This window comes from Grammomys surdaster, unplaced genomic scaffold (genome assembly GCF_004785775.1).
Source record: "Grammomys surdaster isolate TR1022 unplaced genomic scaffold, NIH_TR_1.0 206, whole genome shotgun sequence".
NCBI classification, from domain to species: domain Eukaryota; kingdom Metazoa; phylum Chordata; class Mammalia; order Rodentia; family Muridae; genus Grammomys; species Grammomys surdaster.
This window is the reverse complement of record NW_021604651.1, coordinates 132485-150144: the sequence shown is the minus strand read 5'-3', so window position 1 is coordinate 150144 and position 17660 is coordinate 132485.

Below are 17660 nucleotides of genomic sequence, written 5' to 3'. Positions count from 1 at the left end.
GAGGAGAGGAGAGGAGAGGAGAGGAGAGGAGAGGAGAGGAGAGGAGAATGTGGAAAAAGTAGTGGCTTGGGATACTACTGTCTTAGATCAGAACATTAAGTGTCCTCTAAAGACTAAATGTGTTTCCATATGAGCCAGGGTAATGTCATATGCTAAGGCCTGACAAGTTATAATTGTAAGTTGGGTCAATCAATAGTCTTGTCTGCAAAGAAAGACTCCAGAACATTTTGGTTAAGGTGGCAGAAGGATAAAAGACTCAATTGAGAGGAGACTCCCTTCATCTAACCTCCCACACTGCTGTGTTGGAGCAGTGCTACTAAAGTACAACCCATGACAGACATGTTGAGAGGGTAGATCTGGGCCCTGTTAACACGTAAACTAGAAGTCCCTCCATGATCAGGTCCAGGAAACTGCATATCAACAATGGTACCACTCTAAAGACTCAGGACCCTGCTGGACTCTGTGGGATCTCATGTGATCTAATTTTCCATCCTCCTATAATCTCCACAGAATGCATGCTAAATGGATCTGTGGATATCAGATTTCAAAAATGATAGATGCTTTTCTTCTTCTTTCCAGCAAAAGTTGTCTGTGTCCTTCATAGCTTCCTGTGGGATCCAATGTTCTGTACAACAATGCCATTTGAATAGACTGACAATTTTCTCTTCTATTAATTTTATATTCAAAGAAAGATTGAGAAAATATGATTAAAAATATCAACCACAATTAGCAGGGAAAATAGACATAAATTAATCACTTTTCATTTTGATTCCTTTTTTATGTGCTAGGATTAAGCCCAGAGCCTACTGTTTTCTGACAAGATCTCTCCATTAGGGCACATCCCTAGCTCTCACTGTATCTATTGTGTATCAGCAAATAATTTCTACCCCCTGCCTTTGATGAATTGAAGTACAATATACTGAAAATATTTTCAATGGTAGTCACTAGGAGGCTACACAATGCATTGTTTCCAGCCAGGGTGAAGCAAGCTCCACACTGAGTGCTGGCTTCTATGACAGGAGGGAAAACAGTAAGATGTAACACTGCTTGCTAATATAATGTTTGCATGTGCTAGGCCTCATTCTGGAGTTTATATTAAGTCATTTGCTTCCTGCAGTAATTGCAGACATGTATTCTCATTTTTGTCATGAGCCCTACTTCTCTGACTGAGGTGAAGAGAAGTGTGTCTTACTAAGATGTAATAAGATGTGCACGTGAATCAAAGTGTAGCTCCAGAGGCTGGCCTTGAGGCTGCAATGCTGTTACCAGCTCTCAACCCACACCACAGAATAGTGTTTTGCGAACCACAAGTAATTTCTATTGTGTTAAAATTTAAGTTAAACTTAAAACATTATATTAGTTGTAGCGTCTTAAAGTGAGTAGAGCAGTCTTTTAACATTCTGAATTCTGACCTTTACTGAAAGATCAGTAGGCCCATTTCAACTTTAGTTTTTTCTAATCCTATTTTTAATGATGGTTCTTAAATGCATTAACTTTCCTTGTCACCCACCAACCACTAGAGGTAGTGGGAAAGAAAGAATGTGGGGGTGGGGGGGTGGACCTGTTTAGAAAGGTTCTTCAGAGCAACTCACATCTGTGCTGTCTGGATATCAGCAGTTAAGTTCACAGGTTAGCAGACAGGAGCAACTCCATCCATTTGCAAACACCTCACTTATACACCAGCAGTCCAGTCAGGTTAGCAAGAGAGGTGACATGACCTAGCAGAGACAGCCTCAACCTCAGATCAACAGGAATACCAAGAAATTCTTAGCTGTGTCTCTCTCAGGGAAGCAAAGATCAGTGAAGATGTGAGACCCACAAGTGTTACACAGCTAGGTGTACCAGCAAGCCAAGCTCTGTCTCTGTCATTCTGTGGAGTCCTATTTATACCCTCTAAACATCACATGGCGGCTATGTGTCTTGCCTTAGCACATGTCTTGTCTCAGCTTGTGCACTCAATTAGTCCATGTCCTTGGAAGTGGCAACAAAGTACAGTGCACCACCAGAAGTTTTTTGGTGGAGTTTCTCTCTCTGGAGTCCCGACAAATTCAGCTCAACTATGCAATGTAAAGTAGACCAATACATGCCTGTTGTTCCAAAGAATCTTTCATCAAGTGTCCTTTCATGTGCTTGCCTTAGCAGAACATTCTCTCTCCTGTGTCTGCTTCAGTGAAATGTTTCTTTATGAGTCAGCCTTAGCCTTTCACACTTGTGTCCATTTTAAGGAAACATTCCTTCTCATATTTGACTCAGAAAAATACCATCCAACCAACTTTCCAAAGAACCCTTAAGTTTCCACTTCAGCCATGACGGCAGCATGAGGCAGGAGCATATACAGCACCAGTCACTGGATGTGAGTAGACAGCACATTCAGACCTTATATTTTCTTATTGGCAACAACTCTTTATCACTCTCCAACACAGAGGCTTACAGCTCCATCTGAGAGGCACAACACAGTGCAACAACTAATCATATTGACTTGAAAGGCCAACCACTTGAACTACACATTCGGTATTTATTCTCACTGTATGCCTGTGAGGGTTAGTAATTGCTTTATATCTCAGTTCCTTTCTCTCTGGTTGGGGGCAACAATAATATCCATTTAATACATTCATAGTATTTATTAAAGTATAGTATATATAAAGTATTTTAACCAGGATTTGATAAGGAACAAGCACAACATACTATTGATAGGCAAACAGACCTTAAATCCATAAACCTAGCCACTGTGGGAAAGAGAAAGACTATTATTTTAGATAACTGAAGATCTCCTATGTGATACCCATTATGCAAATGGAGCTGGGAACCCTGACATAGACTGCTTGGGTATAGGCACACTGTAAGTTCTAAAACAGAGGATAGGGAGATACCACCATCAGCCTTCAAGTTCCCTGAAGAAGAGATTATTTTGACCCAATCTCATGGGTGCATACATGGGTAAAGAAGCCCTATCTCATGGGTACACATGTGGGTAAGGAAGCCCTGTCTCATGGGTACACATGTGGGTAAGGAATCCCTGTCTCGTGGGTACACATGTGGGTAAGGAAGCCCTCTCTTTGGTACACACGTGGGTAAGGGAGCCCTGTCTCATAGGTGCACACGTAGGTAAAGGAGCCCTCTGTCTTGGGTGCACACGTGGGTAAGGGAGTCCTCTGACTCTTACTATCATCACATTTTGATGGCATTTGGTGACAGAGGCAGGACCTGTGGTCAAGCCACCCACTCATCATGCTGTTCCATCTCACATCTTTCATGATATATATTGTAAAATGAATTTGCTGTGCTCAGAAGTCATAGTTAGGATGTGAAGCAGTAGAGAGCCCTGGAGTAGCATGGTCAACCCCCTGAGTACAACAATCCTGGTACTTGAAGAAAACAAAACTAACAATCAACAAAACCTTACTTAGCACATCCTTTTGAGTGGAAATCCCAGTTCACGTCTAAGTGGCCAAGACCAGAGTGTTTTCTCTATGTGGCTCCTGGATCCATTTTTTGTTAGTAAGTTAGAGGCAAACTGACTTGTATTTAATACAAATTCTTTTCTAATTCACTCATTCATCTGAACAAAGCACCTCCAACAAAGAGTAGGTTTGAACTAACCAACTCAAAATGTTTGTAATGTTAACAAATATCTTGTACATCTATTAGAAAAAGGAACAGAAAAAGAAAGATATGGTCTTAAGATATTTATTGTCATGGTAGAAAATGGATGAAGCTATACCCCATATTCTCAGGGTGGGCCTGAGTTTAAATACCTTTTGCAAGGAGGAGGGTCTGGGAAGGAATATTTAATTGGCTATGCCCTCTGGCCTTTAGGTATCTCATGAATATAGAGATGACTTGAGGCTCTGCGGCCTGTAGTCACACCTTCTACCTGTGTTACATGACTCATGGCCACAAACCTGTCTTTGGGTGGGACTGTAGACAGCTGAAGCCATATGAGAGCAGCCGGGGGGTGGGGGGCAGGAGCAAGCCAAACTCCTACGGTCCCTAAAGGTCTCCAGGATTCGAAGCCAGCTCAACCAGGTACACAGCTGCCTCTCACAGCCTACTGCCCCACAGTTCCTGGTTTGTTGACAGTGCATCCAGTCACAACTATATTACTAAATTCCAGCTTTAAGGAGGTACAAGTGACACATAATTAACATTCAGCCCACCCCATCACCTGAATGGCTGTTATACAAATTTGCATAGGGATCAACTGCACAGTTTAGACAAATATTTATCATAGTCCTAGAGCCTGCAAAGAGAAAATGGGCCAAGAAATATTTTGTCCTTGCCCAGTCTCTGTTTTTAACTGAGAAATGAATTAGACTGCCCATCTCAGACAGTGAACATCTCTGGAGGAAGCCAGCTCTTGTGTCTCAGGGAAGAAGAGAGTGTTAAGAAACCTTTGATTAACCTTAAGAAAAGACAATGCAGAGGAACTAGGAAAGCTGTCTTGTCAAATATCTGAAGAGTTGTCACATGCAAGAGAGGTCAAACTTGACTTCTATTATCTTGAAAGGCCAAACTGGAATTCAGACATGGCTAGAATTTCAAGATTATTAAGAGAAGGCTCTCTACCAGTCTAAAGTGATGCCTTTTTATTTAAAGGGAAAGTTGGAATTTTACTGTTTGTATGTATGACATTTATATGCATCTATTTGAGGATTTTTTGAGTGTAGGAGTCTGCTCTTCAAATAACACATTGCTTTCAAAATTATCACCCTGGATTAACAAGAAGGCCCAGTAAGTAAAAAGCTCTTGTGATCTTAGCCTGGAAATAAGAGTTTGAGTCTCAGCTCTGACATAAAAGTAAAAAGAGAGACTCAAACTCACCACATGTCCTCAGACCTCCACACGCAGAGATTGTATACACACCCGATCCCAAATCACATATACATAATAAAAATAACTAATGTTTTACTTATCACCTTTAGTATTATAAAGCTTTTCTGATGAAGCTGCCCTTAGGTCACTTTCAGAAAATCCCTTTGAGACAAGATGATACAGGATATTTCTAAAAATGGGTCTTGCTAGAGATCCCCAAAGGCATCTTGGTAACTAATTTGGAAAATGAGATCTGCTAAACAGTAAATGTTTCCAGTCTGCTTTTTACTTATGACTCAAGCCAAGAAAAGAGCAAATGAATGTGCCAGAATGTTTTGTGAACTCCCAGACATAGGAAGAGATGGAATGTGGTTCCTGGGCCTGGAAGCCAACTCATAGATCTGTAATACTAGAGGGTCATAGGAATATGTAATGAAGCATCTCTAGTTTTTCACTTGTCAGACTGCAATGATGGGAAAGCCTTTGAAGGTTACTGTGGGAATGTAGATCATCTGTATGTCTTTAACATAGTTCTAGGTTCGTGACACATGCCTTCACTGCTTTCTTGGTCCTCAGGGTGGCCGTTGCTACTTTATGTCATTCTTGTCTCCAAGTCCTCAGCTTACCTTGAATCACACTTCCCTCTATATCTTCAATTCATGCTTTCTGCTCTTTGTATTTGAAAGCTACTTTGCATAAAGTGCACTTCAATTATCCCGATTTCCAACTCCATATAATTCTCTTTAAGGGTCTTTGTCAAATGTTGTGTGATAGTATTTTAATGCACAGCTGAAGATTCGAATACAAAGCTGTTTGTAAAGTGAGTTTAATCAGCAAAGAAAGTAAATTTTTTTCAGTGCTTTTGTAAGTATACAAACTAGTAATGATTTATAGAGGTTTGTTTGTTTTTTTGTTTGTTTGTTTTAAGTTTAAGGTCATGATTGTTGAGTTTGCTATAAAGAAAAAACCAAGAGATGATATTGAAGCAGACAGGCTCAAAACCCTCCCATGATTTCTCCAATATTGGCTAAGTTTAGCTTCTATGTGTCTCTGTTTTCTTCATTTTATCTATTTATCTATTTATTTATCTGTTGTGTGTGTGCCACAGTGCACATGTAGAGGGAGAGAAAATAACAGTGTCATACATTTATGAAAATGAAGAAAATAATGGATGGGATTATATCTGAATTTAAGCCTTGAGTAACCTTGACCTTATCTTTTGTCTCCTGATCCTGTTTCTCTACCCACTAGGGGAAAAGAAAGCAAATTAATTAGTTCCCCAAAGTTTACTTGTCAAATATCAAGGCTATTGTCATAGTAATATATATGATAACCCAATTAGCAATACTCTTTTCTTGTACTATTTAAATCTTTTAATACACATTTAAAATATTTAGATATTAAAATACTTAAAAATATCCTTTTTCAATCTCAATTCACACAGAACACTTTGAAAACATAAGAAGAGCTGTCACTGAGGTCCCTTGCAGTTTTCAGACTCAGGCATGCAGCAAATGAAGAAGACAAAGGAAAGGAAGAACAAGGCACATCACAAGGAATGTTATGCTTTGCAATTTCTGCATTTTTTCTTTTCGGTTAATGGATCTAAAATGGAGCGAACACTCCTCAATGGAAGAGTCCATCTAATCTCAAAGCCAAGGCTTTGACCAGCCTCAAACAGTGAGGGGCGCCACCTCGCCGATAAGGAGAACGCCACGCTCAGGATTCTTCTGACAGCAGTTTTATTGTTACAGCTCTTTTAGATGGTAGTGTTACAGCTCTCTTAGATGGTAGTGTTACAGCTCTCTTAGATGGTAGTGAGGCGAGAGACCCCAAGCCCCAAAATCCTGTGGCTTATATAGAGCCTTAGGAGACGTGCCACACACTCATTGGCTCTTATGATATCGCCAAATTAGCATACTGGTTTTCGCGCCTTGCGCAGGCGCACATTCAAGCAAGGCTCGCAAGAAGAACCAGGAAGCAGGAAACCGGCACCATGTTGCAGTGGCGAACGCGGCTCCTAACAAAACAGAAACTGTGAGAGACAAGAGGGTACTAGAAGCTGCACTGTCATCAGCACACCAAGCGTGTTTCAAGTTCAGCTTAGGAGAGACACACCTGACAGAGGCATGGAGCCAGAAGGACAAACACACAAGGACAAAGACAAACAAAATATTTGTTCCTGTGCCTTCTCCTGCTTATTTTCTCTCAATTGTCACTTTGTCGTGTTAAATTTACTGTCTCAACTGAATCAGAACATCCTTGTAGGCTGATAATGACCTTCATAAATCTGGTAAATTAGTTACTTTTTTTTCTTACCATTTTTCTTCTTCAATGATTTTATGATCAATTTATACTGTCTTTCATCCAAGAGAGAAAGTAGGGTCCCCGTTTATTCTGTGCAATGAAAGGCTAATGGAGGTCCAAGGGCTCCCTCCCCCAGCAGTTGTTCAGCTCTTCCTGAGCCTCATGACTCCCCCAGTCGAGAATGACAACCGTCCACAGTGCCTCAAGAACCAGAAAACAAATAAAGACTTTCTCTGAATGTTGGGTCTTGGGCTGTCTTCTTTATGAAATGCAAGCCTCACCAATTGGAGTAGACAGGCAGGAGAAGGAAGGACAACCCTCTCTGCCCAGATAGGGAGCCAGCACCAAACCAAAGTGAAGATATCACCAAATTCCAACTTGATGAACCAATGAGTTTTATTGAGATCATTTACAGGGGCACGTATAAAGGGTTACTTACCAGAAGAAAAATAATTGAAAGACAGATGCATCACCAAAAATCTCAGCTCAGGATGTGATGGCATACAGAAGCTGAAACCCTGGAGCTTGCAGAAAGTGTCTCTTCCAGGAATCCCAGGTTGTCTGATCTTCACAGAGGCATCTCAATTGCTCTCTATTTTCTAGGCAACTCAGCTTGTTTATCTTTTAGGCAGCATGGTTGTGGACTCTGCATCATCTAAGCAATGCAGCTGATTTTCCAGGCAGTAAGCTTCTTCCACGTGGACATGCTTGGTCTGAGAGTGTTTCTCAGCAGTCCTTATTGCTTATATAAACTTTGGGATGAGGGGCCTAATGTATCTGTTCAGTTTCAGGGAGTTACTGAATCATCTGAACTATTCATTTACTGAGTCTTAAGGAACAACCCTATAGGAGAGAATGCTTCACCTTTTTTTTAGAATATCCTGGGCCTAAAGGAGTGGCACTGGTGGTGGAATGTATTGACTGGGGGCAAATTGCTATGCAACAGAGGAACTATCTTGTCCTACTCACAGATTATTACTATGAAAGATATGGGAATAAGTCAGTATTTGAGGGCAGAATTTCACTTTCTAGAGTTAGAGCCCCAATCTTCTGAGTACAGTACTGGATGTCCTAGACTTCCAAGGAGATCCTGGAATCTTCACAAGTGGGATGGCTAACATCTCAGTGAGAGGTATATTTTATTTCTCAAAAGTCTTGAGATATTTATGTCAGTGTCTCTTCAAAGTACATGCAGATGCTGTGGGACTTATACATTGAGAAGTCTTGGGAATCATTGCCTACCACCTCTCTCTGCCCTGGAAACATCCATGAGCCCAAGATTCGAAGTCTTAATGTAGAATGTCCTCCATCAGCCCTTGCAGAGAGCTGTGGTGAGCGGTGATGGCACTCGCCATTACAAGATGGCCCTGGCATCCAGCGCTCCCGCAAGTACAAGTGGACTGCGCATGTGCAAGTGGTGAAAGCACGCCAAGTCACGGCCCATCCTGGGGCATAATATGCGTTCCTGAGCAAGCAGCCAATCAGATATGAACACGCCCCTCCAGGGGTATATAAGCAGTGCCTTTTCAGGGCCCGGGGTCTTCCTCCTTTAATCACAATAAACGCTTGCTGCAGAAGGATCCTGGTGTCCGCGTGCGTTCTTGCTGGTGAGACGATTGCGCGGGTCACAGCTGGTGCTGAAACCCGGGAGACTCACCATCACCGGCACCGAGGAGACCCTCCACTCACGGAGAGGATTCAGAACTGCAGGACAAAGGTAAGCTCTGAGAGGCATGTTTGGTCTTGATCTATCTCTTCTCCCTCCCCAGTTGGCAGGAACTCTAGAAGCTCTTGCTATTGTGCTAGCGGCGCTCATTCTCTTCCTTCTGGTTTTGCAGGATGAGAAATGCCACTCGACTGTAGTGGCGGGCCAGGGAGTGCTAGAGGAGTTGCAAGACAGCATGTCAGAAACAGAGCGGAATAAATGGTTGGGAGCTTACAAAGAAAAACAAAAAGGCATGCCTAAGAAAAAAGACCCTTCCAATGACGGAAGCGGAAGCGAAAGATAAGGGAAAGGATGCCCTGGGAGAGGAACGTAGGAAAGGAGAAAAGGCCCCGGAAAAGAAACCTCTTTATCCGATAAAAGAACTGGAGGCCTCGGGGGTTGGTGGCTCTGAGTCGGAGGAGCTAACTTCCTCTGAGGGGGAGGACTTAGACGAAGAGACAGCCCGCTATGAGGAGGAAAGATACCATCCAGATGAGTGGTTGCCGCCGTGAAATCGAAAGCAAAGGAAAACGGGAGATAGGAACCGCACAGCCTCTCGGCCTGTCGCGCCCTCCCAACCTATTGTTCCCGGCGCACTTCTGCCTTATGCGGACAAGTGCTGTTCAGACTCCTTCCTTTCAAAGGAAGACAAAAGAAGGATGTTACAAGCCTTTCTGGTATTTGAGGATGCGGGGGGAGGCCGTGTCCACGCACCTGTAGAGTATGCCCCTATCAAAGAACTTGCTGAATCGGTTAACAAATATGGAGTTGATGCTAATTTTACAGTCATGCAGCTTGAGAGACTCACCACTATGGCGATGACCCCGAATGATTGGCAAAATACAGTAAAAGCTGCTCTCCCTAATATGGGACAGTATATGGAATGGAAAGCTTTATGGCATGATGCTTCTCAAGCACAGGCAAGGGCCAACACTAATGCAGAAGGCAACCAGAGACAGTGGACTTTCGAATTATTAACAGGGCAAGGACAGTATGTTGCCGACCAGACAAACTATGATTGAGGAGCATATGGCCAGATCTCCGCTGCCACTATTAAGGCATGGAAGGCCTTCTCAAAGAAAGGGGAGGCTGGAGGAAATTTAACAAAAATATTACAAGCCACCCAAGAGCCATTCTCAGACTTTGTTGCTAGAATGACAGAAGCAGCAGGCAGGATTTTTGGAGACCCAGAGCGAGTTGAGCCATTGATAGAGCAATTAGTATATGAAAATGCCTCACCAGAATGCAAGACAGTTATTACCCCTAGAAGAAGCAAAGGGCTGACAGATTGGATAAAGGTCTGCCAAGGACTTGGAGGCCCACTGACCAATGCTGGCCTTGCAGAAGCTATTTTGCAAAGCCAGAACCGCTCAAGTCCTGGCAGCCATAAAGTATGCTATAACTTTGGCAAACCGGGTCATTTGAAACGAGAATGTCGTACTCCCATGCAAAAGAGAACCCCTGGGCTATGCAATAAATGCAGGAAGGGCTATCATTGGGCCAATGAATGTCGCTCGGTTAGGGACATTCAAGGAAAGATTATTCAGCATGATCCCTCCCCAGCAGGAAGAGATGAAGGCACTCCAAAAAACGGGTATCAGGGTCCCAGGTCTCAGGGCCCCCAAAAATATGGGACACAAGCCTGCAGCCAGGGGACACCTCTAGCTACAGAGCTACAAGAGGCTCCACAGGATTGGACCTCCGTTCCACCTCCCAATTCTTACTAATGCCACATGAGGGCGTGCAACCTGTCCCAGTTGATTTTAAAGGTCCCCTGCCTGAGGGAAGTGTCAGCCTTATTTTAGGTCGCTCCTCTCTTACCTTGAAGGGGCTTGTGGTTCATCCTGGTGTGATAGACCAAGACTATACCAGGGAACATCAAGTTCTCTGTTCTTGTCCACAAGGCATATTTTCTATCTCCCCTGGAGATAGGATTGATCAATTGGTTATTCTTCCAAGTTTGCATAATTGTTTCCCATCCACCAGGGTGCCTAGAGGTGCCAACGGGCTTGGTTCTTCAGGAACTGACTTTGCTCATTTGGTAGTGGATCTCAAAACTAGACCCACTTTACAATTAACAATAGAAGGGAAGAGTTTTACAGGGATTTTAGACACAGGAGCTGATAAAAGTATTATTTCCTCCAACTGGTGGCCTAAGGCATGGCCAGTTACACAATCATCCCACTCCTTACAAGGGTTGGGATATGAGGCCAGCCCTGCAGTCAGTTCATGCTCCTTGACTTGGCAGACATCAGAGGGTCAGACAGGAAACTTTATACCTTATGTGCTTCCTCTCCCCATTAACCTCTGGGGAAGAGACATTTTGCAAGACTTGGGACTGACATTAACTAATGAGTACTCTCAACAAGCTATTGATATTATGAAAAGGATGGGATATAAGGAAGGAAAAGGCCTTGGCAGAAAAGAACAAGGAAGGTTAAACCCAATTTCACAAGAAAGTAATACAGGAAGACAAGGTCTGGGTTTTCCCTAGTTGCCATTGAGGGCTCTATGCCCATACCCTGGCTTACAGAGGAGGCCGTGTGGGTTCCTCAATGGCCCCTATCCCCTGAGAAATTGGAAGCTGCTACAAGGCTGATTGAGGAACAAGCACAGCTTGGTCATTTAGAGCCTTCTACTTCTCCTTGGAATACCCCTATTTTTGTTATAAAAAAGAAATCAGGAAAATGGAGACTTCTCCATGATCTAAGGGCCATTAATGCGCAGATGCGGCTGTTTGGCTCAGTGCAGTAAGGACTACCTCTGCTCTCTGCTTTATCTAAGCAGTGGAGGATAATAATTATAGACATTAAGGATTGTTTTTTCTCCATTCCCCTACACCCGCAAGATAGGCAAAGATTTGCATTCACCTTACCTGCTGTTAATCACCTTGAACCAGACAAGAGATATCATTGGAAAGTTTTGCCTCAAGGCATGGCCAATAGTCCTACTATGTGTCAACTGTATGTACAAATGGCCCTTGAACCTGTTAGGAAACAATTTCCTTCCCTGCTCTTGATTCATTTTATGGATGATATTCTTATCTGCCATAAAGAATTGACCATTTTGCAGAACTCGTACCCTTTATTAATTGCTACATTAGGACAGCGGGGTCTGCATATTGCCACAGAGAAGGTTCAAATTTCAGAAATTGGTTCCTTTTTAGGGACAGTTATTTACCCTGAGAAAATAGTTCCTCAAAAATTAGAAATTCGCAGAGAACATTTACATACCTTAAATGACTTTCAAAAGTTATTAGGTGATATAAATTGGTTAAGACCATTTTTGAAAATTCCCTCTGCTGAATTGAAACCTTTGTATGACATTTTGGAAGGAGACTCTCATATTTCCTCGCCAAGAGCACTAACACCGGCTGCAAGCCATGCCCTGCGAATGGGAGAGGATGCCTTGCAAGAGGCCCAGCTGAAACGCATTGATGAGACCAAAACTTTTAACTTGTGTGTCTTTAAAACCAGACATTTACCAACTGCTGTGTTATGGCAGGACGGGCCCTTATTATGGATCCATCCTAATGCATCTCCTGCAAAGATTATTGAATGGTATCCAGATGCAGTCACTCAGCTTGCCCTTCGTGATTTAAAAGCAGCTATTACCCATTTTGGAAGAGAACCTAAAGTTTTAATAGTGCCATATACTGTACATCAGGTTCAAATATTAACTGCTACCTCTGATGTTTGGGCCGTGTTGGTCACCTCCTTTAATGGTCAAATAGATAATCACTATCCTAAACATCCCATTCTACAATTTGCCTTAACTCAAGCTGTTGTATTTCCGCACATCATATCTCAGAAGCCACTCCTGGATAGAGTGGTTATTTACACAGATGGGTCAAACACAGGTGTGGGTGTCTATGTAGTTGATAATAAAGTCACTGCCAAACAATACCATGAGACCTCACCTCAAGTTGTGGAATCCTTGGTAGTATTAGAGGTTCTTGAAACCTTTCCAGGCCCTTTAAATATTGTTTCAGATTCCTTTTATGTAGTAAATGCAGTTAAAGTCTTAGAAGTGGCTGGGCTAATTAGACCATCTAGTAGACTTGTGGAAGTTTTTCAAAAGATTCAATTTGCTTTACTTAATAGGAGATTCCCTGTTTTTATTACACATATTAGGGCTCACTCAGGTCTACCAGGTCCAATGTCTCATGGGAATGACCTAGCGGATCGAGCCACAAAGTTGGTTGCTATCTCCCTATCCTCAAAATTGGAATTGGCCAAAGATTTTCATAAAAAATTTCATGTGACAGCAGAGACGTTATGTCGTCGATTTGATATAACTAGAAAAGAAGCTAGAGATATAGTTACTCAATGTCAGAATTGCTGTCAATTTTTACCAGTGCCTCATTTAGGAATTAATCCATGAGGAATTCGGCCACTACAGATTTGGCAAATAGATGTTACTCACATCCCATCCTTTGGCAAATTGCAATATTTACATGTTTCTATTGATACTTGTTCCGGAATTATATTTGCTTCTCCATTGGCCGGAGAAAAGGAGGCCCATGTTATCCAACATTGCCTTGAGGCATGGAGTGCCTGGGGGAAGCCTAAAATTCTCAAGACTGATAATGGACCAGCTTATGCTTCTCAAAAGTTTGGACAATTTTGTCACCAAATGGAGGTGACCCATCTGACGGGTCTCCCTTATAACCCTCAAGGACAAGGCATTATAGAACAGGCTCATCACACTCTTAAGTCTTATCTAATAAAACAAAAAGGGGGAGTCGAGGAGGCTCTACCCTCAGTGCCACGAGTCACCGTTTCTATAGCACTCTTTACCCTTAATTTTTTAAATCTGGACAGTCAAGGCCACACGGCAGCTGACCGTCACTGTTTAGAGCCTGACAGGCCAAAAGAGATGGTCAAATGGAAGGACATCTTGACTGGACAATGGAAAGGCCCGGATCCTATTTTAATAAGAGCCAGGGGAGCGGTTTGTGTTTTTCCGCAGGAAGAAGACAACCCGTTTTGGCTACCAGAGCGACTGACTCAACGACTCTCGATATTAGAAGATGACACCCAGGCGGACCCTCCAAACTCTGATGACAGCCCTCGTGCTGATCCAAGGGATACAGGTTCCTAGTATATCGGGGGAACAACGATGGGCCATATTATCTGCCTTTCCAAAACCCATACCGGTCAGACATAATGCAGCTAATCTGTCCAGGAAGTTGTCTCAATATCTTGCAGGAAATTGGTCAGAAAATTTCGATGAGACACTCAAAAAATTGAGAGTGGCTGTGGTAGCCATCAACTCGACGCGTGTGGATCTGTCCCTGACTGAGGGACTCTCCTCCTGGATCTCTTCAGCTTTCTCTTTCTTTAACTAGTGGGTGGGAGTAGGCCTGTTTGGTACAACCCTATGTTGCGGATTAGTGTTCATGCTATGGTTGGTCTGCAAACTCAGAGCTCAACAAAAACGTGACAAGGTCGTTATTACCCAAGCACTTACAGCCCTAGAACAAGGTTCATCTCCTGAAATTTGGTTATCCATGTTAAAGAAATAGCCAGTAGACAGATTCCTCAGCCGTTGCACCCCAAGGGATTTGCCCATTACACTGGGTCGGTGAGGAGTCTTGGCCTGGCTGGTCCTTGTCTGTGTAGCTGTAGTACCTGAATTTGAGGCAAACAGCCCTTGCACCCCTGGGAGGTGGTTCCATTGCACAGGGATGGGTGTTTGCATCTCTCTCTGTTTCCCCTAGCCCTTGCACCCAGAGGACTTGTTTCCATTGCACCTGGTAGGGTAAGGGAGACTGTCTTAAACTATCAGTCCTTGATCTCTTATTCCCCCAAGATGGAATTTGCTTGATCAGGCTTGAGTTTGAGTCATGATTGGTACCGCATTAGATAGGCCAAGGGCAGTTCCATCTTAATAAAACAAAAAGGGGGAGATGCAGAGAGCCGCGGTGAGCGGTGACGGCACTCGCCATTACAAGATGGCGCTGGCATCCGGCACTCCCGCAAGAACAAGTGGACTGTGCATGTGCAAGTGGTGAAAGCGCACCAAGTCACGGCCCATCCTGGGGCATAATATGCGTTCCTGAGCAAGCAGCCAATCAGATATGAACACGCCGCTCCAGGGGTATATAAGCAGTGCCTTTTCGGGGCCCGGGGTCTTCCTCCTTTCATCACAATAAACGCTTGCTGCAGAAGGATTCTGGTGTCCATGTGCGTTCTTGCTGGCGAGACGATTGCGCGGGTCACAAGCTCTGTCAGTGCCACTATTTTCTGGAAGGCTGTGGAACCTTTAGGAGCTTCACTGGAAGACGTGGATTATGGGAGGCAGACATTGAGATTTTGTAGCTTAGTGCCACTCCTTGTCTTCTCTCAGGTGTCTGATTCACCATTAGTCATCAGTAGAGGGTCTCTAGTGTAGAGCTCTGACATGGTGCTCTTGCCACCAAACCTTCACAACCATGGTCAGCCACATCCCCTAAAACTCAGAACCAAAATAAAGTCTTCCTCCCCTAAGCTGGTTCTTCTCAGGTGTTTAGTCACAACCTCCAGAAACATAGCTGATATCCCCGGGGAAGAGGATTTACCCTCTGACCCTGACCCTGGAGCCATCTCAAAAACACTCATCAGCTCTCTTCAAATGGAGAACAGGAGATGTTTTTGGATGCAAATGGAAAACTGATCCCCCAAACAAGGAGAGAAGCCTTCCTCAAATTCTTTCCACAGAAAGTACTCCCTACTCTTCATCTGCCTTATGGCTTCCTTGGAAAAGCTTCTCCCCCATCAGCATGAGTCTCAGGAAACAATCAGGACTGAAATATAAGCATTCAATTCTGAATGACTTAGGGAACAAAAGGCTCTGAGGTAGGAAGACAATGATGTGTTGATGATGATGATGATGATGATGATGTAACATACACAACATCACCAGTTTCCCAAATGGGTCTTGCTGTTTTGTGTTGTTTAAGCTGTCTTTCTCCCCGATTCTCTGACTTGCCAAACTCCTTTGTTCATCAATACCTAACTCCTGTGTTGACTTTTAAGATATTTCCATCAGCTTTTAACTGTCCTCCCGCTGCTAGAGAACCTATGACTGTGGGTTATTCTCATGAGACATGAAAATCTCAGCATGCAGACATGAGAAAGTCATCTCTAAAGGAAGGACTCTTTAGGCTGGAGACATGGCTCAACAGTTATGAGCGCTTACTCTAGAGGATTGCAATAATTCCCAGCACCATGTTAGGTGCCTCATGCTGCCCTATAACTCCAGCTCCAGGGTATCCAGAACCATTTTCTGGCTACAGTGAATACACACACACACACACACACATGCACACAAAATAATAAGATAAATATTTTTTAAAGGAAGTTTTACTGCTTATCTAGGGTTTCATGAAGGAAACTCTGGATGTTTGCTTTTCTGAGTTTCCTCCCTGGTGTTTGGATTCTAAAACTTCTGTTAAGGCTGAGAATGTGCAAACTTGTCCCTACTGGAGGCATAGAGCAGATCTAAGCCATTACTGATGAGCGCCTCACTCTGCAATCCAGATGGAGGAGGAAGCAGACTGTGGAAACACGCACAATTAGAAAACCAAATTATACACCTCTTGGGATTTGTAAAGAGAACCATTGTCAATCACTGCCCTCCTTCCCAACAAGATGGTAATAAATCCATGCGTAGGCTAGACATGCTGGAGGAATATCCTGCAGGATGTGCAATTGGTATTAATTAGCAGAGGGTGCTCTGTACTGCATTTTTACACCTGGAAATGAGTCAGGGAGCCACATCTTCCTCTCTTACAGGCAAGCCTCTTGTTGGCTCTGATAACTGAACACAGAGTTCCATCTCCCACCTCTGAATTCTAATGAGCCACATTATTGTTTTCAAAGTGACTGTAGAGTCCTGTGATGCCTTTTTTTTTTTCCTGTGCTTTGGCAGGAACCAATGTGTTAGAATTTAACACATCACTTGAGTATGTGAACAGCATCTGAGAAAAGAGGGTGAAGGGTCTGTGCATCCTATGGGACTCCAAGCAATGCAACATGAGGTGGCAGGCCTACGTCTTGGGAGAACATGACCAATGTCACCCCTGATGGACAAGTGCTACCAGAGTCGTTAAGAAAGGCACTAGGACCATCAAACACACCACAGTGGCTGAGCGTTGTAGAGTGAAAGTTGTACCGTTACCTCCAAGTCCATTGGCATCAGGTCCTTCTGTGCTGCTGTAGAAGCCATGAAGCCTAGACTCTCACCTCAGTGGGGAGTGCTGTTCTCCGAGCGCAGCACTCATGCACAGGTAAATCACCTTAGGCTCCTTTCCTCCTCCTGCTGTATCTGCTGAAGCTTAGGGGGCAGGCAGGTCACAGGCTTCCCATAGTGGTACACTGGGCTACCCACTCCATCACTCTACACGCCTCACAGTCTGAAAATTAGTGGAGCAATATGATCCTTAGACAGCACGGTCCTGGACAAATGAGCTTGATAATATGTGGGGGGATCACAAACAGTGGGGGTTCCGGTGGGAATTCTGTTCTGTTTCTATGAAAAGCTTTTGGTTTCCTTTTACTAAAAATAGATTTTTTTGTCATATAATATATCTTTATTATGGATTCACCTCCCTCTATCCCTCATAGTTCCTCTCCACCTTCCCTCCCAATCTACCCATTTTCTGCCCTTCATTAGAAAACAAACAGGCTTCTAAGGGATAATAATAAAATAAAATATAGTAAGATAAAGCAAAATGAGCACATTGGAATTGGACAAGACAAGCAAACAGGAGGAAAAGAGACCAAGCAAAGGCCCCAAAATCAGACAGCCACTCACGTGCACACTCAGGAATCCCATAAAATCAGACAGCCAC